This window comes from Falco cherrug, chromosome 12, assembly GCF_023634085.1.
Source record: "Falco cherrug isolate bFalChe1 chromosome 12, bFalChe1.pri, whole genome shotgun sequence".
Lineage (NCBI taxonomy): Eukaryota > Metazoa > Chordata > Aves > Falconiformes > Falconidae > Falco > Falco cherrug.
In genome coordinates, this window is record NC_073708.1 from 22211782 (window position 1) to 22229969 (window position 18188).

General features: G+C 40.5%; 1 protein-coding gene and 1 long non-coding RNA gene across 6 annotated transcripts in view; one reads left to right on the top strand and one right to left on the bottom strand.

Moving 5' to 3' along the window:
• The window catches only part of ST6GALNAC5 (ST6 N-acetylgalactosaminide alpha-2,6-sialyltransferase 5), a 74228-nt gene that overhangs the window by 16986 nt on the left and 39054 nt on the right, over positions 1-18188 (bottom strand). The gene's annotated exons all lie outside the window — the stretch shown is intronic.
• LOC114015385 (uncharacterized) lies at positions 7055-15523 on the top strand. Of its 3 annotated transcripts, none has more exons than XR_003559282.2 (4): positions 7055-7314; positions 8746-8882; positions 13744-14076; positions 14247-15523. It is a non-coding gene; the product is annotated as an uncharacterized LOC114015385 (long non-coding RNA). The 3 variants fall into 3 exon arrangements; XR_003559283.2 differs by having other exon boundaries at positions 7057-7314; positions 8772-8882; XR_003559284.2 differs by lacking the exon at positions 8746-8882 and having other exon boundaries at positions 7062-7314.

Sequence of the window (18188 nt, forward strand, 5' to 3'; positions counted from 1 at the left end):
ATGGAATTCCAATACCTTCCTGGTGAGTTAACAGGCTTGTTTAATTCCAGAGGCTCCGAATCAGGCACATAACATGCCGAGAGCAGTTGTCTCCTGCGCTGGGGCACTGGCCTGACCCTGTCGTATACCGAGGAGGTGACAGTATTCATTGGCTCTGAAGAGCGCTAGCAACCTAAACCCATCTTTGACAGAGAGGGCCTCAGCTCCTCGAGATCAAATGCTGTGGCTCTCCATGACGGCTCGTTGTTCACACCGTTACAAACATAGCTAGCATGTCTCCAACTGTAAACGTGGGTTTATTAGCAGTGAGGAGAAGTTATAGTGACATATAATTACACTCAGTATCAACCACATGTATATAAGCATCAAATGACTAAATCAGTGTGCAGTGAGGCATAGCCGAAAACTTAAAGCTGAAAAAAAAAAAAAAAGATACAACCTAGGTCTGAGAGAATCTCAGTTCCCCATTTGAAAATGCTTTGGCCCCTAGTATTTGAAGGGGGTATTTTACTTAAGTAACTTGGTTTTAATTTTGAAGGTAACAAGTGGTTGCAGGCTGAGCTTTTTTCCTGTGAGAATAGCTAATGAACAATGAAGTGCTTTTTAATTAAAGACAAAATAACTAACTGTACAATTTGTACTATGATACAACCAGTAAGCTTTGTATTGCCATCCTCCCCAAACAACAAAGTCCCTTTTTCTTCACATATATGGATTGTAATCCAGAGCTAATGATATGGGTAGAAATGTTCATGCCTTTGTGAGCCAAGGTTCCTAATGTGGTATTTACATGCATTTTCCTTTAAGCTTTCATCTGCCACTTTGATGAATTACCTAGCAAAAAGCTCTAAGGTGAGCTAGCTGCTCCAGCATCATGCTTGGGAAAGCAAGATGAAGTGCTAATGAGGTTAAAGGAAATGTAGTCAGCACCAATGTTAAACTCCCATGGGTTTGAATATCCACATAGCAAGACATTTTCACCTAAACAATCTCTGCTGGTTTCTGGCCTACTGAGCTACAACTTACTTGTTTCTTTTAAAAGTCTGCCAGAGAATTCATCAATTGTTAGGAAACAAGGGCAATGATCAGTAGAGCCATGGAAACTTGGGGAGGGGAGGGAGGGGATGTCAACATTTGCTAGATTTATAAACATTAATAAACCCCAAAAATCTGTCCTAGATCTTGTTTGAAAACTGTTCCTTCTGGGAAAAAGTCTTTAGCCTGAAACACTCGGGCATTGCCTAGCCTCTTCTTGAATGATGCATGGGGGCTGAGAGCATGTAGCTGCTCTGGGCAAGTCATTTTCAGTCACCTCACTCAGATTCTTTCAAAGTCTACAACACACCTAAAAATTGTCAGAGGAATTCACAGCCAACAGCCACAACATTCTCATACCAGCTGTTTATAATGCTTTGACAATATTGAAAGGAAGGGGGGAAAAAGGTATTGGCTGTAATACCATCTCATTGGGAGGCAGCAGTTGCACCAGAAATGTCATCTACTTAAGCCGTAATAATGAAGGCACAAGGGAGTTCTTTGGGTTTGATGACCAGCTGGGAGAAGTTGATGGCCTGAGAACAACCAGGGGCCATTAAGCCAGGAGAACATTAACTCCAAAGCAAGCTCTCTGTTACAGTAATTATTACAGCCACACTGGGGGGGAAAAAGCAAACCCATGACATTTAAGATATATCTTAGGGTGGCGATGCAACCTTTACTTCATGAACCTTGCTTCAAAATGCTCAGAAGAGGGATAGGGTGAGAGGTAGGTAATTTTATGGCATCTGTGTTAATAACCTGGAAATGCAACCTATCGTGCATGTAAGAGCTGCTGACGTTTATTGTACCCACTGTCAATAAGCAGCCACAGTTTCACATGTATCTGAACAATATGTACAGCAGCACCCTGCATGACACGGCAGAGCATGTGGCTACTTCTGCAATGCAAGTCAGTCACACCAGTACTCAGGGCACTTCATATGTGTCAGCCAAACAAACTGCCTAAATTACCTCTCAGCTTCCAGGCACCTAAAAATGCATGGGGGGGCAGGGGAGGGAGAATAGAGGTTACAAGACAGCAAGCTCACAGTGCTAGAACCCCAGAAGATGGCAAAATCAGCAGGTACTTTTCCAGGATAGATGGACTATCCCAAGGGAATCGAGGAACCAGGTGAACCTTCCTAGGTTCTGGTAAACCCCGTAACAGCACCTTAGTGGCTGTAACAGGTGAGTGCAACCTTGCGCTGCTGTAGGTATCACAGGCCAAACTGACTCCTGGCAACTTTCACTCACATAGATTATAGCCCATCCAGTAAGTGCTGTTGCTAGATCACATGGATCTGGTTTGTTTAATACCAGCCAACAGCCAAACAGAAACAAAAAACAATGCCACAGTTGTTCCTGTATTTTCCAATTTGAGGCAATCTGCTCTGTTATTGACTTTAAAATCTATGTTGTCCAATGATAGAAAAATGTTATTTTCAGCCACTTCGTTGCTAAAGAAAAAAAAAAAAAATCAATGGGAAAATGTTATTCCTAATTCAAAATATGTTACTCTTAGATATAATTATGTTCTTTGTGATGAAATCAAATGATCAATTTTTTTTTCTTTGCTTAAAGAAGTCTTTAGGTTTTAAAGCCAAGATTTAGAAAACAAGACAATTCCCTCCAGCAAAATCAGGAATGCTAGAAAACACACTTTTTGCTAAACTGAGTACTTAATGACCTATTTTCAAGACCCCTGGGTTCAGATCACTCCATTATCAGTAGTATAAAAGTTTCCCTTCTATAAATAGAAAATAGAATATTTTATCTTGGCAATGATGATCTAGCCAACAAAAGTGAAAAGATTATGATCATCTTCTGGAGTGAAGAACAGCTCATTACTGAGAAAAAGACCACCTGTCAATTCATGAACACCAGCGTTCCTCATAGATAGATCTGGAAATACTACAGATTAATTCAAAGTGTATTGGGAGAGAGCAAGAGAGACCGAGAAAGGTTAAAGAATATCCACATTCTTTTTGGATGAATGACCTTTAACTAAGCATTTGAGACAAAGTGCAAAATATCAATAAGGTACTTGACAGCTATGTTTTCCTCTTGCACTGCAACGCCTCTACAGCATTTTGTTAGCCAGCACCACCGTGCTTGTCTTCTGTCTGATCTGGAGTGAAAAGCTATAGGGCTTCTTCACTCTGTATTAACTACCTGAACCGTATTACTGAACCAACAACCTCCTCTGCAAGAGCTCCCAAACTGGCTGCTGAAGTAAAAGCAGTGGTAGAAATAAGATGACCGATGCACAGGAAGGCAAAACTGTTCCAATTTTCAATTGAATTAATTTCGTATAGGGCTACATCAATGAGAAAACACAGATAAACACTACAAGAATGAGTCTTACTGGTTAAGGAGAAAGTGAGCTTATTCCAAGGCAGTCTAGCTTTCTCTTTTTGTTATAAAGCAGATAATTTCATCGGCAGGAGTTTCACATCTCCCCTGCCTGGTGCCCGTTGTGCCTGGCCTAAGCACAGCAGCTAGCTTTTGACACTCACTGTGTGTTACCTCAATATTTGCTTTTTATGTTCCTTGCCTTGTGTACAGAACTTAATCAGCATTTCATATGTGATGTTAATGAACCCTGTTTCACCCCATGTTCAATGTAGTTTATTATTTGTGGCTTGTTCCTGATTGCTGGGTCATCAGCCACTGGCAACAACATCGAGTAATTAGTGCATTGCCAGTAATAAATATTTTGTTGTGGCAGCTTCAGTTCTAACTTTTTACATTCTTGTAGCTTTGAGGTTTGTCACAAGCTGCTGGCTCAGGACCACTGCTCCGCTAGGGCTAGCTGCTCCTTCCCAGTTCTCCTCTCCCAGAGGCTTCAAGGACAATCCTGTCACAACAGGCACCCCAACCTCTGCAGGAGCTGCGGACACCCCCAGCTCATTGCTGGCCCATCATAAATGGCTGCTGGAGCTCCTGTGAGCCCCTGTCACTTGGCACCGCTCCAGATGTAAAGCTTCTCTTGCTGTTATGCCCAACCCTCATGAGAAAGCTGTATTGTTTCTATTGGTGTGCCTCTTTCCTTCCTATTTTCCCCTAGAACCCTGACAACTGTAAGGCCAAATTTGCTTTTTTGGGGGAAATTTCCAACAATCACCTTAAAGTAGAACAGAAACCCTGACACTTCTGTAAGTCAATGCAGCAAGCCGTGGGGCTCAAGCTGTCTCATTAGTGAAGTACAGCTGTGCACTTCGGAAGTGATTTCCACAATACAAGTACTCTAGGAGACATGATCCTGTGAAAATAATGCAAGTTCCCTGATTATTTTTGCTTTGTAATATACTGATGTTGGAACAGTTTTCATAATAATATGAAAAGAACCAAAAATGAAAAGACATAGCAGCACAAGCAAGTATCTACCTGACATACTACGTTTAGGTAACGCTTCTGTGTACAAAAAGCTGGAACAAAACCCCAGACAAACACTTAAAAGCACGAAGAGAGTTTTGAACCTCAACCAACTTCAGCTTGCTGTGGCACACACCCTTTTGAAGTCTCTGGGACTTTTGATTTTGTGGTGCAAAGTTCTCATCTAAGAGATGATTTTGCTTTGACCATGACATTTTCACATGTAGGTTCAGACAGGGAGTGTAGCTTAATTGCTATACTCTGCATGCCATCTCAGATTTTCCCCTCAAGTTTCATAAATTTTCATTCTTTAACCCTTATGCTAGCAGGTACAGAGAGCTCTTAAAGAGGGGAGCAAAAATCCTTTCAGCAAATATATTTATAATTTTTGTTGAACTAGACTTTTGGAACATTAGAGAATCTGGCGTGAAAACAAACTGCACTAGCCACTGAACTAAAAGCAGTGATTGCCTTGAAAACTGTATCCCAATGACTGTTATCACACAAGTAAACAGAAAGGGTTAGGAGATACCACTTGCCCAACATTGTTAATCCTTATGCAAATTCAAATAACAAACATTTGCAGCAAAACTCTGCAATTCAAAAAAGGCTTGGCAAGTCTGTTCCTAAAGATAAATGCATGTCTGTTTAAAAAGATAAAAGATAAATGAATTTCTTACTACTTCTCTTTGTTTCTTGCGCTGTGGAGCTTGAATATGCAAATGTGGAAACATTAGCATTTTCATTTCTCATTGATTCTTTGGAGTTAATTATATAACTGGACCCTGCCTTCAGATATTTGGTAAGCAGAAACAGTGAAATAGCCAGACTTCAGCAACTCCAATCATCACACTAGCGATCACAGCACCCTAGGTTTTATTTCTCCAAGGAACGGAATATTTTTGTTTTCCATGACACTATACTGATGGGCATCTGCAAAACCTGTAGTAAAAATATAATACTTCCATTTTCAAAATGTCCTTAGACATATCTAATTTGATTTCAAAATATGAAGCTATAATATGAGAAGAAAAACAAAAAACAAGTGCACTCCATAAAGCTTTCACTGGGATAATTTTCTTAGAAAAAGTACCGTTAAGCACATTAGTCAACCAAGAGTCTTCTGCTTGTGTGAAGTGTTTTCCGGCACATTAACTCTTTTTCAGGGGACTGCCTGCTATTCAAAGCTTCCATCAGATTAATTAAAATATGTCTCCTCTCACTGGAAAGAAAAGGCATGAGTTTGGTTACAGGACATTGATCACCTATAGAAACCATGCCTTTTCTAGTTACATGAAATACAAGCAGAAGCAGCACAGGAGACTCAACAACAACATAACCTTTAGTATGTGGAGCACAATTCTTTTCTTATTTGGAAGCATGATTACCAGGTGCTGATGTTTTCCCCTAAGCCACCTGAAGTAAATATAAGGTGCAACCTTGCAAACTGTCAGCACATATAAAGCTAAGATTTAAAGAGTAGTTTCCATCCTGCATCCTATAAATGCGTCCCATGAGGAAGATTAGTATCAATCATAGGCTTATTGGAGAGGGAGATCGGATACAATGATAACCTGAAGCTATCAGCTAGAGTAATGGCCTAAGAAGAAAAAGCAATCAGAGAAAGAAAAGAGTATCCTCAATGAAAGACAGAACTGGAAAATCAGGCAGGAATGTATCATGTTGATGAACATGAGCTGTTATACAAGAGAGCGAATCATATGAACAATATACAGGCTCTAAAGAAATGGTTATTGCCTAATGTTTATCTTAAAAGGAGTGCAAATAGACATCCATATTACATCAAACCGCTGTACTTTTGTTCTGCAGCTAAAGTTCTTGCACTAAAAAGCAATAAAGCCACAAGCGTGGTATCTTAACTATGCAAACTGTTAGCACTGAAGTGTCAGAAAAACGGGAATTATTTCAACAGTCTATCAAAAAGGTATTGGACAGTTTGGATTTTTGCTTCGGAAAGTTTTCACATCAACTTCTCTCATCTGCTTCGGTATGTTTTGGCAATTCGTTCCAGTTTAAATGCTTCATGGAAATACGCCCTCAGCTGCCATCGCTGCACCTGTCATGTCTGTGCAAGATTTTTTTTGAACTTCAAGTTTTACAAGGTCACTTTTATTATCTTTAAAGCCAGGCATCACTGATCCTTAAAGTCTGTGCCTAAGTTTTCAAATTCAAGCACTTGTTTCTGTGACATGATTTGGCTCCTCCAAATGCATCTGAACTCCCACTGACTTAATATCGCTACAAAGAAATAATGTGATAGGAATTACAAGGTCACAGGCAAGTCTTCCCAATGGCATCCAGTACTGAGGTCACTTCAGCACAGCACGCTGAGTCCCTAGAACAGGCCAGATGAAATTTAAGATCAAACGTCTGATTAGAAAGTTACAGACCCCATAGAGGATTTTCTCTAAAATATATTTTGTCTTCTATTTCTCCATCTTGCTGAAGTCGACTGAAATAAAGTAAGGCTCCACATTGCTTTGAAAGATCTTTGTTCAAAAATTTTCTTCAAAGGTCTTTGTTTCAAAAACTGTCAAAAATGTTCAGCCTCACAGTGTTCTCTACGGCCTTGCAATTGTCATGTGGCTAGGTCCATGTAATCTTCATCATCTTACTTTATATTAACCCAGACTGCTCTATATGATTTTACTTTTGTCCCTCTTGAGTTAACACCACATCAGAAATTAGGCAATGAAAACAGATTTAAAAAATAACTTTTTTTTTTCCCCCCCAGAAGATACTGCATCTGAGTTTAAAATGTTTTCCTGAGGGTGTATGAGATTCAGCAGTACACAAAGCTGTACCATCTCCACAGGAGGATCCCAAGGTAGCCTCCATAATCACTGGCATATCGACCCTACAGACAGATGCTGGAAACAGGTACTGGCAGCAAAACTGGTCAAAACATCCATTTCATTCAATAGCTATAGGATGCAGAAAGTCACTGAGAATTTCTGCCATACACATACATAGAGAAGAAAAAGAGAGTGTGTTTTGGGCTAAAAATATTTGTATATTCGGTTTTGGACTAAAACCAGATGAAAACATTTTGAAGATAGGTGTTTAAAAATCTGTATCTCTATCTGCAGCTACGTATTGCTATAATTGTAACTGGTTTTGGACTACAACTAAATTTGAAAAATAATCCTTTGAATTCAGAGGTCAGCTTTTTGAGGTTTTAGGGGTTTTTTTAAAGGGTCTCAAGCATTCCAAACAGCCTCTCCAATTGTTTACTGTTATCACAGTCCTGATCAGGAGAAAAAAAATAAACAAATAAAAATGTTTATCTGATCAGGATGTAAACACTTGGTGGATGGAAACATTTAGCACTGAAATGCACCTGGCAACATGGCATTGCTTCTCAAAAAGATGCTCTTCAGTTTATAGCAGGACACTTAAACTATCTTCTGAGTAAGTTAGGGGGTAAATAAGTTTGGGTGAAAAGGATGAAGGTAACTGGGATCTCTGGAGGAACCAGAGAAAAAGGAAGCTCTCTCTCAGAGGAAGGTACCCTGAGCCACAGGGCAAATTGGAAGAGAGAGTCCTTGAAAAACGGAGCCAGGGAAGAGCTGATAGCAAGTCAGCTAGTTACAGGGAGAGAAGGGTTTTGACCTTGCTAGAAGTAGAGTTAAGTCTATTTCCATACCTGTGTATTTCACAGACATTTTTAACTGTGCCATCTCTTGTGGCTGTGGCACATAAATGCTTTTATTTGTGTTTTACCATTGGCTGACATGAGTGAGGTACGATTCCCAGGCACCTGGCTAACACTCTTCAGTAATATTCCTTGCGTAAAGATGTAGCTTATCTGTAACTGGGGAAATGACATAACTCAAACCCACAGTTGCCCAATGCATTTGGTCAAGGAATTGAAAGTGTAGAAGGGTGTGCCACAGAGAGGATGCAAGAGGTAGGTTTAAGAATGAGATACCACAGAAATCAGGAAAAGGGGGATCACCTTTTAGTAAGCAGGAACAGAGACAAAAGTTTTCTGCAAAGAGTGAAATGCAGAGTACTAGAGTTCAGGGGATTTGTGCGTATTTACTTTATACACTATCTGCTTTTTGGTTTACATTACTGGTCCTAAATTGTACCCCAGGGATGTGATGTGTGTCTCATTTGAAGTGCATTTTACATGGTAGTGACACTGAACAATACCCGCACACTTCTTCCTGGGTGGGGGGACAGTATATTTCACTGGCTTACTCCTTTGCATTCCACAATGGGAACAGGAAGCAAAGAGAAGTAAAAACAAGGCAGCGGGGGAAAAAAAAAAAAAAATAAATAGGTGGATGCCATTGTTTTCTTTAGTGACACTGAATGTACACAAAATACAGCCCAAAATGCTACAGTAAGATGGATGGTGGCGGTGGTGGTGGTAGTAATGGAAGAATGAAAAGAAGATGGCAGCATGACCAAGAAGTGCTAGGCTGCAGAAGTTTTCCAAGGTATCTCTTCATCTTTCATTGTTTCAAATCACCATTACATAATGCCTTGACATCTAACTGATACCTGTCAGCAGGAAATTTTCACTTCTTTAACCAGTGTTTGCTTTTCAGGTCTCTGTGCAATGCCTGGCTGCAACCCATGGTTCCCATTTCATGGGAACAAACCTTTTAGTTTTAGAAAACTAAAACTAGAAAACTTCTTTTTAGAAAAGAAGCCAGTTTCTTCAGAGCAATAGGCATATTCTAAAGTAGTTTTTCTACACTAGACATGCAAGTCATCTTTCCAGCTTTACTGCCCCAAATAATGCCTGTCCACCTAAACAGCATTTTTGACAAACCTAGACCTCTCTAGAACCACAGTTTCAACTGTAGGAAGAGCGACAGAGTATTATCTTGTAGGGGAGAAACACTGAAGTGCCAACAGTTTTTTAAATGCTAGTCTTTCAGCAAAGAATTAAAAAAAGACCAGCTACTCATCAGGTGTAACTGCTTCACTCCACTGAAAAAAGATGTGACCAGGTGGTTCATCCCATCTTTACTGCAGCACTTGTGTTGCCCTTGGGGGCTGCTTCACCCTGCAGCAGAACGGGCCAGGAGACTGCCTGCAGCTGCCCAGAGCCCGCCGCGCGGCTGGCAGGGCGAGCTGGTACCAGCCTTCCTGCTGCCCACGCACCCACACAGATCCGGTGGCTCTCGGGAGCTGCCTGATGTTCACCACTCCTGGCACACCCTTAGAGCCCAGCAGTCTGTTCACCTTACCACGTGCACCCTGCGCAGGTGTAACGTCTGACCCCTGCAGCATTCGCACCAGGGCTCTGCGCAGCGTCCCCATACCTGCGCTGTCCTCTCCAGTCCCCCACCATGTCCACACAAGGCCACCTGCAGCCCCACTGGCCTTCACGCTGATCTCACAAGGCCGGCGTGCTGTAACAAACACATCTGTGGAGGGCAGGGCAGGGCAGGGCAGAAGGGACACTGGGTGCAGGAGAGGCAAACATGGTGACAATCTGCCAGGACATGGCATGAAAGCATAATCCTGACTCGGCCTGCCCGATCACAGGCACAGTGAGACCCCGAGGGTCCAAACTGCTTGCAAGTGAGAGCCCTTGAGGACAGCTAGCATCCTGACATCCTAAAAAACAGTGTGAATGAAGTGGGAATTTCACCTTCAGCATGGCAGTGTCTGCACTGTGTCAGGCCTGCCTACTTCCCAGATTTGCACATCTAAGGAGAAAATAGCACATCCTCCCAGGAGGAACCATTGCTCCCGTTAGCACAGTACAGCCAGGAGGAGCCTCCTTCAAACCCACATTTGAAGAAACAAGTGGCCAAACTCCACTGATGTGTCAGCATTTAATTACAGCTGGAGTGTGGTTCAGCTTTTTCCCTGTCATGTGTTCTGCTTCCCAAAACACAAAAAGTAGCAACAGTGCAAGATTCCTACCCTTCAAAAATAATGACACTACAACCCTACTATTATAATGAAACAGAAATTAATCACATTTGGTAGAACAGGACAGGTTCTGAAGACTTAGCTGGTTTCCTTTTTAATTATTGTGTAACATTGTGAATACAGCAAAAATCTTCTTTTTAACATGCTAAACGCACTGGGTTTTTTTTTTTTGCTTTAACAGACTGCAATGCATTCATTCAATTAAAAAACCAGTTATTAAAATAGCTTATTTTGGTCCAATATGTATTTGTTTAGCATGTGGATGGTTTCACATCAGAAATGAGATATTTTTTTTTTCAATCAGTATTGAGCAATAGACACCTGGGAAAGCAATAAAAAGAACAGATCGATGTATTTTCAAAAGAAAGCTTGTTAATGCAAAAACAGTCCTGTCACAACTACATTATTTTTGAATATTCACCATTTCCAAGGGAATCAATCCCTATCCCCAAAGCTAAAGAGTACATTACCTTTTTTGACAAGAACAAAATAACACAACCACAGAAACTGGAATGCATGCAGAAAACTCACAGCAAGTATGAACTACCCTCTAGCCAACAGTGATATGAAGAAACAACTCCTGTGGGGCGGTGGCACCATCCCCTCCAGCTGTGTGCCTAGGGGCATGGCTGGCCCTGTGAGTGGAGGGTGGGTCTGCCCAACCAGGCAGAGCACTGGGGAGAAAGAACTTGTAATTTCCAGCTCCTGAGCAGCCTTATACAGGAATCAGGCAAAGATTTTGGCAGATGCAGAAAAAGAAGTGTAGGCATCCACTTGAAATTCAAATGAGGAAACAACGAGTTGGTTTATGTGCTTTCAGGGTTAGGCAGCAGCTAAGCAAAGATTTTTTTAAACTGTAATTTTACATTTAGGTTTAAGAGTAAAGCTTTTAATTGGGTTAAGTCCCGCTTTACACGGCAAAGCTCTTCATGGGATCTAACTCTGTGTTCCTGTATTAAATGAAAGTCCTAGGGAACCTCTTCTTCGTAGCCACGTACCTGATTCATCGCTCTTTGGAAGGCTACAATAAATCTGTCATGGAAGCCTGCTAATTGCTAGTAAATCACCAGAGTTGGAAGTGTCACGAGCATATCCAAAAAGAGTAAAAGTGAAGACCCAAACACTGAAGGAGCTCTGGGGTGAAATTCTGTCACTTTACACATGATCCTGTAATCTATGTGAAAATAAATGACGTATAATGATTACTAAATTTGAAATCAAATCTTCACATGGGGACAATTCAATAAGGTTAGGTGATTATAGGACTATGCAGCAGCATCAATTATGGAGCCAGAAACAGTCTCACGCCCCTCAGAGGCTACAAAAACTCTGCACTGCTTTATTCACCAACATCAGAGGACATTCACTTTCATCAAATAGTCTGGGGGGTTCTCGTTTGGAAGAAAAAAAAAAAAGAAAAAATGGAGGGCATGAGCCCAAGAATTACTGGCAACGATCCTAACCTATCATCTGAGCTACCATTTACTCTGCCAATTGATGGGAAATGAAGTGTGATCAATTCTAGTCCACTGTCATTGTTCCCATTGACTGATCTACCAAATCCTCGATTGAATAGTTAAGATATCAGTATTTGCCATTTTGCACAATGCTCACAAGACAAAGCCCTGAAGTTTTCATAAAATGGACAATTACCATGCTATCCGTAACTTTACATTTTTTTTCACATATATGACTAAGCCTTGATATTGCCAAAATATGGAATAAAAACATAACGGTACATAAGAAGTAGTCAAATCCAGAAGCATGAAATCTAGAGGTCAGTGCAACCCCTGAAGTAATACAACATACATTTTTAATGTTACAGGTGGATAACAAACCATATCAGAAAGGATTAAACCTGTGCTCCTCAATTTACAATAGTTCACTTTAAGTAGCAACCTGTCCATTTTCCATTCTTAGTATCAGTGGAAACAGTGCTAACTCAGGTACTCGGTGGTGACCGACAGCAATGCTGACATTTTAATAGCAGCTGCTGTTTAAGAGCACTATCACCGTCCTATGAGTCTTAAATAAAGATTTAATCTACTTTGCATGCAGTAGAGCTCTGCAGACCAGGTAATCTGCTGTTAGGGCACATGAAAAGGTGGGGGGTTCTTTTTACTCCCATCACCCAGTCCCATACTGGGTGTTTAACAAGCAGTTCCAAAACCATAACTTAAACTAGGTGAGGCACTGCCCGACATGATACTTTACATCACAGTCCTAAGTCTGAACTGCTAGCAAACAGGGACACTACATTTACTTTTCTATCTCAGACGGAAAATGGTGTTAACTGAAAATACAAGTAAAATTCAGTGCAAAAATGACACAACTTGTAAATCGGGCCCTTTATAAACTACCTTGGCACTTCTACGTTTAGTTCACACACATGGATGTAGTTCCCAAATATTCAGGTGCCATAGTAGTATCTAAAGACACCACTTCTCCCAAACCATTCTTGCCATGGCTTTGGGTGCACTCACCACCTTTCCCCTTAATTCTCCTATCTATTCCCCTATTATCTGCCAATGATGAGTAAAACCAGAAAGGGAAATGTACACACTGAAAATGCAAATGCATCATCTAAAATGCAGGAGAGCGCTAGTGGCTTACAAGGCAGAAACGACAAACCATGTGAAAGAGAAAATAACGTACTCCACATCATGGATGACTAATTCCTTCCCATGCTACATTGTAATAAATCCTAGCCTAGCACAAGAACTGGAAAGCTCTTTCCCAGAGCTAAAATGTATGCCCTGCTTAGTGCTCACTTTAGTGTGCGTAAATGGAAGACATTTGTGGCTTGCCAGGTAGTGGCACCTCAGATAATCCAGAGAAAACAGATCCATCTTTCCTTCTGGGCTCGCAGCAGGTTAAAAGCATAATGCCATAGCTTGGTATCCACAAAGGGCTTCCTTTGAACACCACACCAATGCTATCCTAGGTCTTTATTTTTCAATTGGCAGAAAAAATCATACAATCATACCAGTCCGATCGTAGTGCTGGCTGGCTGATTGTTTTTTCGATCCCTGTGCTCGACAGGTGTGTGTAATAGCTGGGACATGCTGCAGTATGTCTAATGGCTGCTGCTGTAGTGCAGTAGTTTGCATAACACTTTGAAGTGAATGTTTCTTAAGAGAGGAAATCTGCATTACAGAGGCAGCACTTGTATCACAGACAAACTATATATTCAAGTTCAATGCGTATCTTTTTTATGTCGAACCAGCTTTCTTGTGCAACTCTCCATCAATGGGATTTTCAAATTAGGGAAATGACACCGGTTGGACTGATCGCCACCTTGAATTGCTTCAATAGTATTTGCCTATGAAGTATAAGCTATGCAAGCTCTGTGCAGTGTGCAGACTCTTACTATGGAATGTGAATTACATATATATTTACTATTTGCAGATGAATATAGTCTGAAGCAATCTGGTTCAGTGCATTTTGCACACTGGAGCAGCTTTCTCTCCTGTGTTCTGTGTGATGCCTTTTAACCTATTTGAAGACCAGCTACCCAACATTACCTCACAATATTTTACAACATGCTTGTCCCTTCTGAGTGAAAGACCAGAATGACCAACCCAAGCCCACGGACAGACAAAACATTAACACACCATCTCCATCAGAAATAACTGCATACGTCCTGCGTTACCTATGGCAATTTGGATCTTAGTAGTTTGTCGGCCTCTCTCTTCAAGAACATAAAACCTTACCTGTGGTTTTCTACAGGGCTCAGCTCTGGTGAGTATTAATTAAGTATCATGAGTATCACAGGAGAAAAATGCCTCCTTTCTCCCTGCTAGCAAGACCAGTAGCAGGGGATATAAAATATAAAATAAAATATTCTACCCTTTCCAGATTAGCCCAAAGCACAAACAAGTACTAGCATTCTCTTTGTTCTTCTTACCCAGAGCAAATGCTACATCAAGTTCAAGACAGACAGTTGCATCTTGAGCAAATTGGCTCCAGGAATCAATCAGCTTAATCTCATCCAAGAAGAGGTGGGATGTCTAGACTTTTACATTTGTGGAAATGGTTACTAGGCATTCAGTAATAATGACAACATGATGGGCTGACAAGACTTTGTTTTCCTCTGAGACTGGAAAATTCTGATTCTGCTTGGCAATAAACATAAGTTATTTACAGTATAAAGATTTGGTAGATACCATGCAGTCTACTGCACATGGGTATACCATAATTGTGCACTATATATGCATTGATAAAATTAATAGAACTGCAGACAGAATATTTCTATCTTGAATAATTTTCCACATATTAACCATTCATCTTAGTACCATGCCTTTTCTTATCTGATTATTTTGTTAAGCATTGGTAGGGGGTTTTATTCACCTAAAGCTTACTGAATGAAGGAAAACTTGCAGCTGTTTAGCAGGTTAGTTAAAAAGTCGATAAAGAAGCCTCAGTATTGCATAAGATGCCAACACCCTCTAAAATAGCATTTACTAAATGGATTTTCACAAGCAGTAATTTCTATTTACTAAAGCTGTAAATGCAGTCTTGCAATATCTGAAAGAATTAAACATTCTCTGTGAAAATTAGCCATACACCATCACAGGAGGCTCCCCTTTATCCAGCATCAGTTAAATTTTGCTGTCTCCTAAGTAAGAGATTAAATTACCCCTTTACAACTCTGTTTCCAACTGCCTAACACACTTCAGCAAGCTTTCAAAGGCAGGCTGGCATCACTGAGTTCTCTCTTAAGTCCAGGCTGCTTCCTTTGCACCAAGCTTCTCCACTCACTATTTTTTCCATGATTTTCCTTTCTTTCATAGTTGCTTACTCCCCAGTATATCTTTATTTTCTAGGCTAAAATCTTTATGCCACCTATGTGTCACTGCAGTAACACAGCATAAATGAAGCACGTATCGTAAATTAAGAATGCATTTGAAACATCCCTGAAATTCATTTTGAAGGATGAAGGGAGCACATCAAAAAACAAGGATGTCAATGTGAATTTTAGGATGTTACAGGCACACTAGAGATTTCAATTTTTTTTCTATTTCTTTTGTATTTGCTATTGGCATAAGGTTACCAGAGATTTTGTATGGACAAACTGCAGCCTATGGACTGTTTATAATGTTTTCTGTATGTATTCATCACTTGTTAAAAGCATATAGCTGTTACTTTAATAAAGCATATTTTGGTAACTTCAATATATTTACAAGTACAGGGTCTACATCCTGGTTTGTTGTTGTTGTCCGTGTGTCCCCCCCCCCCGGGGTCTTGGGAATATAGTGACAGTTGCTTTAACTTAAACCTGCAAATCTGTGGACCTTAGTAGACAACCTTCCATCTAGTGACCACTTAAAGCTTTTCTTGACTCAGGCATCACCAACTGAGAAGGATGAATTACTGCATACAGTAGTCTTAGACTGATGATCTGTTTACTCTTCTTACCATACTGCCAATAGTTACAATTTCATTATATATGTCACAATATTGCATATTTTTTCTTAAATCTCCAGCTCCTGGAGTGATGGGATTAGAAGAGAATAAATTTCTCAGAGTCACTGAGAAACTGGAAAGTATAATGTTAAGTACACAACGAAACTTCAAAAGCAAGGGAAAAAATAAACTACAAATATAATATCAGTATTTATAGCGTACATTTTTTAAACCAATACATTAATTGGACATACTTTCTGATTGTTTGACTGATTGTCCACAGCTATGATATCTAGGGAATGCGTGAGGAATGGTCACATATGCTCACTTCAGACTTCTGTAGTTATCACGTTGAGATACTGCTGCTTAATCTGTATCTACTCCCTACCGAGAAGTTCTGAGTAGTCCTAACTGGGATGTGTAGTATCATATTCTCCTCTATAATCCTGTTAGTGTCAGGATTCCCACCAGGGGTTTGAAGAACAGCGCTTCAGGTGCTCTGCCTCCAGCTAACGAAGCCCAACATTTCCTCTGCCTCAGTTTAATACATCCTCCCCAAAATCAATTCTGCAGCAAAACCTGAGAAGTTCCTGTATACACAAAGCTTCTGCAGGGTAACATGCCTTCATCATCACAGCAATTCCTCTCCGCATGGCCACCTCACTGCTGGCTCCATCCCTGTACTGCAGGACATGCCACGTGTTTCACTGAGTCGATTCCTGCTCCCTCCCTCTCAAACAGGTGCACTGGAACCTCTATTTACTTTACTCTTCCCACTTCATCAAAAGACTTTATTGTGCTGCTTCCCCTCTGCTTCCCCTTCTGAAGAGCACGTCCTGCTGAAAACAGTAAGGTCATTTGGACCACTTTTGTCCTCTCTACTGCCTTCCACCCAAGGAAAACCCAATGACTCTTCAACTCATTCTTGCAGGCAAAAGTTCTCCTCACTCTGGGAGAGCTAATTAATTGCATCTCAGTCTCTGTCCAGTTCTTGGCACTCACATAGAACGCTGAGCAACAATGTGAATGAAAGCAAATTTTTAAAAGAATAGTTTTAGGGAGATTGTAACTGTCTCATTGAAACACTTGGCAAAATCCTTCATGCCAGGTGAGAGAGATGTTACAAGCTGCCTTAAAAATTTTTCCCGAATGAATGAGTCACCTTCTTAGTAAGTAAGACTTGGCAGGATTGATTTGCATCACAAAGCCACCACTGCCTTCTGGCATCTTGAAGGCATTGTCAGTAAAAAAGCCAAAGACTGAGTGGATATAGATGCAGATGAGAATGACTTACTCCTAGTGCAGGCTTTAGCTACAGAGCTAGGCTGAACTTTTAACTACTGCTCCCTACCACTTTCTTACCCACAAAGGAAAGCTTACGATCTGTCTCATAAGCTTTCAGCTTGTGTTATCACAGTGAGGAAAGCACAGGCTTGAGCCCTGACGCTGGCTCTCTCCAGGCTGGCAAGCTACCTACTTACATGCCGCACAGGGGCACATCAATCATGCGTGCTATTATTTCCCAAACGTTAGTGGACAGTTCAACCAGGATGTTGTTCAGCACAAATCCCAAATCTTCTGCAGTGAAGTATGATCATCAAGAGTGGCTGAAGCAAACATATGCCATGAGAGGACACCATGGCTTTCATCCATGTAACTTCATTTTGGCATAAAAGAATGAGCATAGTCTAAAAAGCTGTTCTTTGGTTAGCAGTAAATATGTAATATTGTAATTTATCACCAAGAATGCCATTATTACACTGAAACTAACTCCACTTAAAGAACTTTCAGCCCCTAAGGAGTTTCAAGCAATTCCCAGTAAATTTCCATGTCTAGATATGTCAATAAATTCAGTCTCTTAAGTAGCAAGAATAATCCACCATGGGAATAATACTGCATTTACCAAATGCATGCGACTAAATTTGACTAACAAAAAATACCAGTTAAAAAAAAAAAAAAAGACAAATACTATTTGTATTTATCTGTATTAAGCACAATTTTGCCCCATTTCCTTTGTTTTGTACCAGACAAACTGCAGAAGTGTGATTCCTTCACAGCCAATAATCCTGCTGAGCTTCACCTTTTACCCCAGTCTCTTCATGAAATTCGTTCCAGCTGCCAAGTGTGACAGGTATGCAGCAATATACGCTTGGTGATGAGCATTTGTGACAGCATTTAAGTTGACCCAGTTTCCAAGGTGGTTCATACATCTTAGTGAAAAAAACAATCCATATCAATGAATAAATAGGAATGCTATTACTACATTATTGTCTCTACTGACACCTCCCAAAGAGAAGGAGATGCTCTGTATTCAGCCTTTCCCATTCTTAGGTCATTTTTATTCTAGAGGCACATTATTGTTATAGCAAAACAAGTATATTACGCTGAAAAATCAGTCCTAGCAGAGATACAGCTATATGGTAAAGAAGTACTTTGTTCTAGGCAAG